At 60.2% G+C, this 11,011-nt stretch overlaps 2 non-coding genes across 2 annotated transcripts; both read right to left on the minus strand.

The window, feature by feature from the left end:
* Positions 1-168: 168 nt before the first annotated feature.
* Positions 169-321, minus strand: LOC142794349 (5.8S ribosomal RNA). Its single transcript, XR_012892272.1, has one exon. It is a non-coding gene; the product is annotated as a 5.8S ribosomal RNA (ribosomal RNA).
* Positions 322-2,040: 1,719 nt separating this feature from the next.
* On the minus strand, positions 2,041-3,855 carry LOC142794343 (small subunit ribosomal RNA). Its single transcript, XR_012892268.1, has one exon. It is a non-coding gene; the product is annotated as a small subunit ribosomal RNA (ribosomal RNA).
* Positions 3,856-11,011: the final 7,156 nt, after the last annotated feature.

Raw genomic sequence — 11,011 nt, forward strand, 5'->3', positions numbered from 1 at the left:
CGTTTCGGTTGGGCTCTGGCACGACGGTCGCCACCGTCTCGCCCTTGAGTGGCCGCTGTTGGCGCTCGCTGTGAGGTGTTCAGCGTGCTGTCCGTGTTGCCGACGCGGTCAAAACGAGTCGACGGCTCACGTTCCCTTGTGCGCCGAAGGCTCTCTTGATATGTGATCCGACCCTCAGACAGACGAAGCCAAGGGAAGACCCAAGGCCGCAATGTGCGTTCAAAGAATCAGTGCTCAGTGTGTCCTGCAATTCACACCAAGTCTCGCAGCTGGCTGCGTTCTTCATCGACCCGAGAACCGAGTGATCCACCGCTTAGAGTCGTGAAAAAGTGTTTGTTCAATTCCGTACAGTCAAAACCAAACGTTTCTGGCACTCGGCCAAACAGTGGCCAAGAAGGGCGCTTTTCAGCGCACGCTTGGACTCCAAAACTCTGCCGCGCCTTTTTCGGCTGCCGCAAATCGAGCAAACGGTGTGTTTCGGACGGCGTTTCGCTTCCGCTACTTGCGAGTGCTTTCGTGGTCCACCCCTCTATAAATACTCGGGAGGCGTCGAAGCCGGTTCTCCAAGCCGGACCCGTAGGTATCGTTGTGTGCTCGCTCTCATTGGCCCGCCTAACCAGAAAATGCCTGCGGTACACCCATTTGGATAAGAGTGCACGCAGATGCGGGCCTCGACGGCTACACATTTCCTCGGGCGGCCGCCTCCCGGCCTCCGTGGAGCGCGGGATGCACGGTCCCATCGACAAGCCTCTCCCGTTTTTACCGTGGCGTCGCGGTTCACCACGGCGGGCGGGTCGGTCTCCTCCGCATAAAAAGGGGGACCCCCGCTTTTTGTTCCACGAAATCGCACAAGCTTTTTTCGCATCCACGGTTTGCCACCGCACACCAAAATGCCGATCCGGCTGCCTACTTTAGCCAACAGGTGGAGCCAGGCGCGCCGTACTTGCGCGGCACTTCCCACGTCCACCGAAGTCGTTGCCAAGGACCACTTTCGGCGCCGGAGCCGCGTACGAGCCTACTCGAGGCGGAAGAACGAAGCCAGCAAGGGCCTGGCCGCAAGTGCGTTCAATTGTCGGGACGTCCAAGTCCCTCGTTCTTCCGTGCTTCCTCTTTCGGCAAGTCGTTGCGGCACCTTCCCAAAGCGCGCAGACCCGCTAATCGCGACGAGCGCGACGTGGCCGTGCCGCCTTTCCCTCGGCAGCAAGCAAAACGCCTGGCAACGTCGACGCTCCCCTAACCGCGATCTCGCACCGTGTTTCGTGTGGCGAATTCAAAAGCCGGCCGGCGCTGCTGCAACCATTACGGTCGGTACGCATACGCCGCGGAGGGCGGGACGGTCATCGGAGCGTGCGGTTCCTCCATCGAGTACTGCGCACCTCGGCCGTCGCATCGCCGTGCCATGACCGGCCGCGCGTCAACGCGAACCGGTGCCAGCGAGATCCCTCGCCTGCAAGAACCGACCGGCAGCCTCCGTCACCCGAGGACGCGGAGGCGCTTGCCGCGGACGGCGGGACGGTATGCACTGGTGCACAGCGGACCCGTCACATCGCCAGTTCCTTGACCGACCGCCGACGCTTGTGCCGTTCCTCTCGTACTTGGCAGTCGCCGCGCGATTGTCGGGTCTCGTTCTTGCACGCTCGAACGGTCGGGAGGGCACTCGGCTGGCGTTTCGGGAACGCGCAGCCTCGCCTTCTACCGACGTAACCACGACTCGCCGTTCGCGCTCCGCCGCTCCTGTTTACAGTACTAGGCGGTCCCGCAGCGGTCGGGTCGCGCATTTCGAGCGCTTCGAGCCACGGTGCAGTGGCGGGTCGAAAGCCGACCTATGAGTGCGTTGCGCCGTTTGTACCCGCGTCCGCCACCTGGCCGACCGTCCAAGGTCGCGGTGTTGGCGTCCGCTGGGCGCAACAATTTGTCACGGGGTGCCGCTCCACATTCAGGCAGCCCCGTGGGGAAAAGCCGACCCCGCGTCCAAACGGGGTCAGCGGCAGAAAGTGTCGGGCGCAGACGCAGCTGAGGCGCTCACCCTTCACAATCCGTTAATGATCCTTCCGCAGGTTCACCTACGGAAACCTTGTTACGACTTTTACTTCCTCTAAATGATCAAGTTTGGTCATCTTTCCAACAGACCGGCGCAACCGAAAGGCCGCGCCGGACATCGGTCCGAAGACCTCACTAAATCATTCAATCGGTAGTAGCGACGGGCGGTGTGTACAAAGGGCAGGGACGTAATCAACGCGAGCTTATGACTCGCGCTTACTGGGAATTCCTCGTTCAAGGGGAACAATTGCAAGCCCCTATCCCAATCACGAAAGAAGTTCCACGGGTTACCCAGTCTTTTCAGACAGGGATAAAGACACGCTGCTTCCTTCAGTGTAGCGCGCGTGCGGCCCCGGACATCTAAGGGCATCACAGACCTGTTATTGCTCTGTTTCGTGCGGCTAGGAGCCGCTTGTCCCTCTAAGAAGGTTGTAAGGTGCTGGGAACCCCGCACCTATTTAATAGGCTAGAGTCTCGTTCGTTATCGGAATTAACCAGACAAATCGCTCCACCAACTAAGAACGGCCATGCACCACCATCCACCGAATCAAGAAAGAGCTCTCAATCTGTCAATCCTCCCAGTGTCCGGGCCGGGTAAGTTTTCCCGTGTTGAGTCAAATTAAGCCGCAGGCTCCACTCCTGGTGGTGCCCTTCCGTCAATTCCTTTAAGTTTCAGCTTTGCAACCATACTTCCCCCGGAACCCAAATACTTTGGTTTCCCGGAAGCTGCCCGCCGAGTCATTTGAGTAACTCAGGCGGATCGCTGGTTGGCATCGTTTATGGTCAGAACTAGGGCGGTATCTGATCGCCTTCGAACCTCTGACTTTCGTTCTTGATCAATGAAAACATTCTTGGCAAATGCTTTCGCAGTAGTTCGTCTTGCGACGGTCCAAGAATTTCACCTCTAGCGCCGCAATACGAATGCCCCCGTCCGTCCCTCTTAATCATTACCTCGTATTCCAAAAACCAACAGAACAGAAACGAGGTCTTGTTCTATTATTCCATGCAAGTTTATTCAGGCGACTCGCCTGCGTTGAGCACTCTAATTTTTTCAAAGTAAAAGCACCGGCCATCTCGAGGCACACAATGAAGTGCACCAAGAAAGAACCGGCATGATGTTCAGTCCGAGCCGTCGCATCGGGTAGATGCACTACTCGTCTGGAACTGAGATCCAACTACGAGCTTTTTAACCGCAGCAGCTTTAGTATACGCTATTGGAGCTGGAATTACCGCGGCTGCTGGCACCAGACTTGCCCTCCAATTGATCCTCGTTAAAGGATTTAGAGTGTACTCATTTCAATTACGGGGCCTCAAAAGAGTCCCGTATTGTTATTTTTCGTCACTACCTCCCCGTGCCGGGAGTGGGTAATTTGCGCGCCTGCTGCCTTCCTTGGATGTGGTAGCCGTTTCTCAGGCTCCCTCTCCGGAATCGAACCCTGATTCTCCGTTACCCGTAACAACCATGGTAAGCAAGTAACCTACCATCGAAAGTTGATAAGGCAGACACTTGAAAGAAACGTCGCCGGCTCGTGGCCATGCGATCAGCACAAAGTTATCCAGAGTCACCACACAATACGGGCCGAAACCCGATCGATCTTGGTCTAATAAAAGCACCCGTTACCCAAAGGGCTCCAGGCTCACTGCATGTATTAGCTCTAGAATTGCCACAGTTATCCAAGTAGGAAGAAACGATCTAAGGAACCATAACTGATTTAATGAGCCATTCGCGGTTTCGCCTTATTTCGGCATGTACTTAGACATGCATGGCTTAATCTTTGAGACAAGCATAAGATTACTGGCAGGATCAACCAGGTAATCGTTCGACTGCGCGTCCGTCCTCGCCCTCGGCGGGCCGGACGCAGTCTGTGTGCGGCGGAGGCCACCTTCAGGCGCCCCAACACGCTTATTTTGCACTCCGAGATGACGGCGTTCGAGCTCGCTACGGCACAACCTTCCCGAAAGACGAGTGGGAGCCGTGCGGCAAGAAGCACGTTCATGCTCGCTCTTTTTCGTTGCATCGACTCGGTCGCGCCGTGCGGGTTGCCCAAGCCCGCTGCACTGTCGGTGGACCGGCCGGAACTAGCAACGGAGCCGAGACTGCAAAGCCGCCAGACGACGGGTCACGCCCGCGTCTTCGGCGCTTTCGCATCTGAATCGCCCGAGGACGACACGGAACACACCTCGATATCGTGGTAAAACGGCACCGTCCGACAACCAGCCCCTAACGCATCAAGCGGATGAGGCTGCAGACGACTGCCGTGGATTCCCCTGGAGCAGACCCGAGGACACGCTTGACGAGGCCGAAGCCCGCCGCATATCAGACACCCGGTCGCTTTCGCGTACGCCGCTCACGAGAACCCCCACATAATAGCAGCGATAAGTACCCAGACCTCCTTGGGCCCTAATACGAGCGTACTCGAGAAAATTTCACCGCGGGTGTGCCCCGAAACGTGTGGCATGTTGAGCGTGCCACAAGTCTACGTCGCTCTCAAACCCGCCGAGGTCGTAGAATTTGCGACCCTACTCACGAAATTCCCACCGAGGATACGGCCGCAAACGTACCGCACCTTGGGTAGGCCACGAGTTTGTGCAACACTACGCTGACGGCACAGCACCGAGGTCGTGCGCGCACGCACGGGAAAATTCCGCCGCGGTTTCTGCCGAAAACGTGAGGCACCACGACTCTCCGCAAGTTCGCGTCGACTGCGAAAGACCGAAGTCGTGAACGACGTGTCCGCTACTCGCCGCCGACACGCTGGACACCAAACGTACAACGACTCGACGGCGTCGTAGAGGCCCACGACGCGGTTTTCCTTAACGACGTCTCGGCGTGGCACCGACAGGTTAGAACGGCCGACCAACGTTCCCTGTCCGCCGTTCGGCTCAGTCGAAGGGCTCGGCGACTTCGGCAACGCTGCGAAGCCGCACGGTGACGCACGCCATGTCCCCATTTTTTTTTTTCTTTCTGCGTCTGCCGGGGTGCCCCTATAATAGCAGCGATAAGCACCCAGACCGCCGTGGGTCGCTCGCCCCGGCTGACGTGGTTTTTCGTACTCCTGCGGCGGTCGCCGTCAAGCACGTCCAAATACGCTACTTTCGTGGGCGCATTCACGCTCTTTCGCTTCGCCGGAGTGCCAGCACTCACTCTGCCAAAAACGGCGAACATCCGAGCGGCGGTTCCCACTTTTGCGTCGGCGTCGCAAACCCCGCCCCGGCAGACGAGGTTTGCCGTACTCGTGTGACGGTGGCCGGCGGGCACGTCGAAAGACGCCGATATCGTGCGCGAATTGGCGCACCTTGGCTTCACCGGAGTGCCGCCACTGACTCCTCCAAAAACGGCGAAGATCCGAGCGGCGCTTCCCACTTTCGCATCGGCGTCCCGAACTCCGCCCCGGCTGACGCGGTTTACCGTACTCGTGCGACGGTCGCCGGCGAGCACGTGGAAAGACGCCGATATCGTGCCCGAATCGGCTCCGTTCGGCTTCGCCGGAGTGCCAGCACTGGCTCGGCGAAAGACGACGAACATCCGAGCGACGGTTCTCACTATTGCGTACGCGTCGCAAACCCCGCCCCGGCAGACGCACTTTGCCGTACTCGTGCGACGGTCGCCGGCGAGCACGTAGAAAGACGCCGATATCGTGCCGGAATCGGCCCCGTTTGGCTTCGCCGGAGTGCCAGCACTCACTCGGCCACAAACGGCGAACATCCGAGCGGCGGTTCCCACTTAGCCGTCGGCGTCCCGAACTCCGCCCCGGCAGACGCGGTTGCCGAGCTCGTGCGACTAGCGACCGCGAAGCCGTCTCGCGACGCCGCTTTCGTGCGCGGCTCCCACTGCGACCTGGGTCACCCGAGGTCGACGAGCAAAAAAGAATGTCGAAAAAAATTTTTTTTTTTTTGCGTCTGCCGGGGTGCCCCTATAATAGCAGCGATAAGCACCCAGACCGCCATGGGTCGCTCGCCCCGGCTGACGTGGTTTTTCGTTTTCCTGCGGTGGTCGTCGTCAAGCACGTCCAAACACGCCACTTTCGTGGGCGCATTCGCGCTCTTTCGCTTCGCCGGAGTGCCAGCACTCACTCTGCCAAAAACGGCGAACATCCGAGCGGCGGTTCCCACTTTTGCGTCGGCGTCGCAAACCCCGCCCCGGCAGACGAGGTTTGCCGTACTCGTGCGACGGTGGCCGGCGGGCACGTCGAAAGACGCCGATATCGTGCGCGAATTGGCGCACCTTGGCTTCACCGGAGTGCCGCCACTGACTCCTCCAAAAACGGCGAAGATCCGAGCGGCGCTTCCCACTTTCGCATCGGCGTCCCGAACTCCGCCCCGGCTGACGCGGTTTACCGTACTCGTGCGACGGTCGCCGGCGAGCACGTGGAAAGACGCCGATATCGTGCCCGAATCGGCTCCGTTCGGCTTCGCCGGATTGCCAGCACTGGCTCGGCGAAAGACGACGAACATCCGAGCGACGGTTCTCACTATTGCGTACGCGTCGCAAACCCCGCCCCGGCAGACGCACTTTGCCGTACTCGTGCGACGGTCGCCGGCGAGCACGTAGAAAGACGCCGATATCGTGCCGGAATCGGCCCCGTTTGGCTTCGCCGGAGTGCCAGCACTCACTCGGCCACAAACGGCGAACATCCGAGCGGCGGTTCCCACTTAGCCGTCGGCGTCCCGAACTCCGCCCCGGCAGACGCGGTTGCCGAGCTCGTGCGACTAGCGACCGCGAAGCCGTCTCGCGACGCCGCTTTCGTGCGCGGCTCCCACTGCGACCTGGGTCACCCGAGGTCGACGAGCAAAAAAGAATGTCGAAAAAAATTTTTTTTTTTTTTTGCGTCTGCCGGGGTGCCCCTATAATAGCAGCGATAAGCACCCAGACCGCCATGGGTCGCTCGCCCCGGCTGACGTGGTTTTTCGTTTTCCTGCGGTGGTCGTCGTCAAGCACGTCCAAACACGCCACTTTCGTGGGCGCATTCGCGCTCTTTCGCTTCGCCGGAGTGCCAGCACTCACTCTGCCAAAAACGGCGAACATCCTAGTGGCGGTTCCCACTTTTGCGTCGGCGTCGCCAACCCCGCCCCGGCATACGCGGTTTGCCGTACTCGTGCGGCGGTGGCCGGCGGGCACGTCGAAAGACACCGATATCGTGCGCGAGTCGATGCTTCTTGGTCTCGCAGGAGGGCCGCCACTCACTCCTGCAAAAACGGCGAAGATCCGAGCGGCGCTTCCCACTTTTTCGTCGGCGTCGCAAACCTCGCCCCGGCAGACGCGCTTTGCCGTACTCGTGCGACGGTCGCCGGCGAGCACGTCGAAATACGCCGATATCGTGCCCGAATCGGCCCCGTTTCGCTTCGCCGGAGTGCCAGCACTCGCTCGGCCAAAGACGACGAACATCCGAGCGACGGTTCCCACTATTGCGTACGCGTCGCGAACCCCGCCCCGGCAGACGCGGTTTGCCGTACTCGTGCGGCGGTGGCCGGCGGGCACGTCGAAAGACGCCGATATCGTGCACGAATTGGCGCTCCTTGGCTTCACCGGAGTGCCAGCACTCACTCGGCCAAAAACGGCGAACATCCGAGCAGCGGTACCCACTTAGCCGTCGGCATCCCGAACTCCGCGCCGGCTGACGCGGTTGCCGAGCTCGTGCGACTAGCGACCGCGAACGCGTCTCGCGACGCCGCTTTCGTGCGCGGCTCCCATTGCGACCTGGGTTACCCGAGCTCGACCAGCAAAAAAGAAGGTCGAAAATTTTTTTTTTTTTTTCTGCGTCTGCCGGGGTGCCCCTATAATAGCAGCGATAAGCACCCAGACCGCCGTGTGTCGCTCGCCCCGGCTGACGTGGTTTTTCGTACTCCTGCAGCGGTCGCCGTCACGCACGTCCAAATACGCCACTTTCGTGGGCGCATTCGCGCTCTTTCGCGTCGCCGGAGTGCCAGCACTCACTCTGCCAAAAACGGCCAACATCCGAGCGGCGGTTCCCACTTTTGCGTCGGCGTCGTAAACCCCGCCCCGGCAGACGCGGTTTGCCCTACTCGTGCGACGGTCGCCGGCGAGCGCGTCGAAAGACGCCGATATCGTGCGCTAATTGGCGCTCCTTGGCTTCTCCGGAGTGCCGCCACTCACTCCTCCAAAAACGGCGAAGATCCGAGCGGCGTTCTCCACTTTCGCATCGGCGTCCCGAACTCCGCCCGGGCTGACGCGGTTTACCGTACTCGTGCGACGGTCGCCGGCGGGCACGTCGAAAGACGCCGATATCGTGCCGTAATCGGCCCCGTTTGGCTTCGCCCGAGTGCCAGCACTCACTCGGCCAAAAACGGCGAACATCCGAGCAGCGTTTCCCACTTTCGCATCGGCGTCCCGAAGCCCGCCCCGGCAGACGCGGTTTGCCCTACTCGAGCGACGGTCGCCGGCGATCACGTCGAAAGGCGCCGAATTCGTGCACAAATCGATGCTTCTTGGTCTCGCAGGAGGGCCGCCACTCACTCCTGCAAAAACGGCGAAGATCCGAGTTGCGCTTCCCACTTTTTCGTCGGCGTCCCGAACTACGCCCCGGCTGACGCGGTTTACCGTACTCGTGCGACGGTCGCCGGCGGGCACTTCAAAATACGCCGATTTCGTGGGCGCATTCACGCTGTTTCGCTTCCCCGGAGTGCCAACACTCACTCTGCCGAAAGCGGCGATCATCCGAGCGGCGGTTCCCACTTTTGCGTCGGCTTCGCAAACGGCGCCCCGGCAGACGCGCTCGTGCGACGTACTCGTGCGACGGTCGCCGGCGAGCACGTCGAAAGACGCCGATATCGTGCTCGAATCGACCCCGTTTCGCTTCGCCGGAGTGCTGCCAGTCACGGCGCAGAAAACGGCGAACAAGTGTTTTTTTCTTTTTTTTCCTAGAATTTGTGTTATAGAAGGCACATTTGATATCGGACGATAATTTTCAACTTTATCACGCGCACCGATTTTCGTGTAGAGGTTTGCAAGTTTATGGGAATTTCTCCACTTGGAATAATGCGATTTAGTAGTACTACGAGAACTTCATGGATGTACTCAAGGGTACGGGGCAAGTCAGTTACGTCAACACCTGCAGATTTTTTACACTTCAAACTGAAAATTGTTGGTTGTGAGTCCTCGTGTGATATTAAAGGCCGATTCGCTAACACATAGAACAAAGAAAGAAAGGAAGAAAAAACGCCCGCGCTCGCTCAAGAAACCTGGGTTCGCAACAAGTGGCAACAACAAGCAACCGAGCGAGTGCGCCAAAACCCGTGGCGGCCGAACAAACGCGAAGTCCCAACCGCGTCAGCCGGGGCGGCACGGGACAGGAAAAATCACTTCAGCCGGGGCGGCGGGGCACCGAATAAACCTCGTCACCTCGTCGCAGGATAAAAGAGGAAACAAAAAGTCTAAACAGCGTCTGCTGGAGCGAATGCGTAATAAAACAACAACAACAACAAAAAAAAAAACACCCGCGCTCAAGAAGTCTGCAATCACCACAAAAGGCGACTGTGACCGAGCAGCGTCAGCCGGGGCCGTGCGGAAACGGAAAAACCGCGACTACCGGGGCGTCGAGGCACCGAAAAATCCACTTCAGCCGCGGCGAAAAAAAAAAACAAAAAGAAAGACGGAGGGGGGGGGGGAACCACGTCTGCCGGGGCGAAGGAAAAAAAAAAAACGCGTCTGCCGGGGCGAGCCCGGGTGCGGCACCACCGGGAAAACTGTGGCAAACAGACATGGCGATCGAGTGAGTGGGCCGCCAGCCAGGCTCAGCCAAAAAGTGCAAAGTCCGAACTGCGTCAGCCGGGGCGGCAAAAACCACGTCAGCCGGGGCGGCGCAAAAAACCGCGTCTGCCGGGGCGGCACGAAACCGCGTCAGCCGGGGCGGCGCGAAAACTGCGTCAGCCGGGGCGAAAGAAAAAAAAAAAAAACGCGTCTGCCGGGGCGAGCCCGGGTGCGGCACCACCGGGAAAACTGTGGCAAACAGACATGGCGATCGAGTGAGTGGGCCGCCAGCCAGGCACAGCCGAAAAGTGCAAAGTCCGAACCGTGTCAGCCGGGGCGGCAAAAAACCGCGTCAGCCGGGGCGGCGCAAAAAACCGCGTCTGCCGGGGCGGCACGAAACCGCGTCAGCCGGGGCGGCGCGAAAACTGCGTCAGCCGGGGCGAGCCCGGGTGCGGCACCACCGGGAAAACTGTGGCAAACAGACATGGCGATCGAGTGAGTGGGCCGCCAGCCAGGCTCAGCCAAAAAGTGCCAAGTCCGAACTGCGTCAGCCGGGGCGGCAAAAAACCGCGTCAGCCGGGGCGGCGCAAAAAACCGCGTCTGCCGGGGCGGCGCGAAAACCGCGTCTGCCGGGGCGGCGCGAAAACTGCGTCAGCCGGGGCGAAAGAAAAAAAAAACGCGTCTGCCGGGGCGAGCCCGGGTGCGGCACCACCGGGAAAACTGTGGCAAACAGACATGGCGATCGAGTGAGTGGGCCGCCAGCAAGGCTCAGCCAAAAAGTGCTAAGTCCGAACTGCGTCAGCTGGGGCGGCAAAAAACCGCGTCTGCCGGGGCGGCACGAAACCGCGTCAGCCGGGGCGGCGCGAAAACCGCGTCTGCCGGGGCGGCACGAAACCGCGTCAGCCGGGGCGGCGCGAAAACTGCGTCAGCCGGGGCGAGCCCGGGTGCGGCACCACCGGGAAAACTGTGGCAAACAGACATGGCGATCGAGTGAGTGGGCCGCCAGCCAGGCACAGCCGAAAAGTGCTAAGTCCGAACTGCGTCAGCCGGGGCGGCAAAAACCGCGTCAGCCGGGGCGGCGCGAAAACCGCGTCTGCCGGGGCGGCACGAAACCGCGTCAGCCGGGGCGGCGCGAAAACTGCGTCAGCCGGGGCGAGCCCGGGTGCGGCACCACCGGGAAAACTGTGGCTAACAGACATGGCGATCGAGTGAGTGGGCCACCAGCCAGGCTCAGCCAAAAAGTGCTAAGTCCGAACTGCGTCA

Source organism: Rhipicephalus microplus, unplaced genomic scaffold, assembly GCF_043290135.1.
Source record: "Rhipicephalus microplus isolate Deutch F79 unplaced genomic scaffold, USDA_Rmic scaffold_401, whole genome shotgun sequence".
NCBI lineage: Eukaryota > Metazoa > Arthropoda > Arachnida > Ixodida > Ixodidae > Rhipicephalus > Rhipicephalus microplus.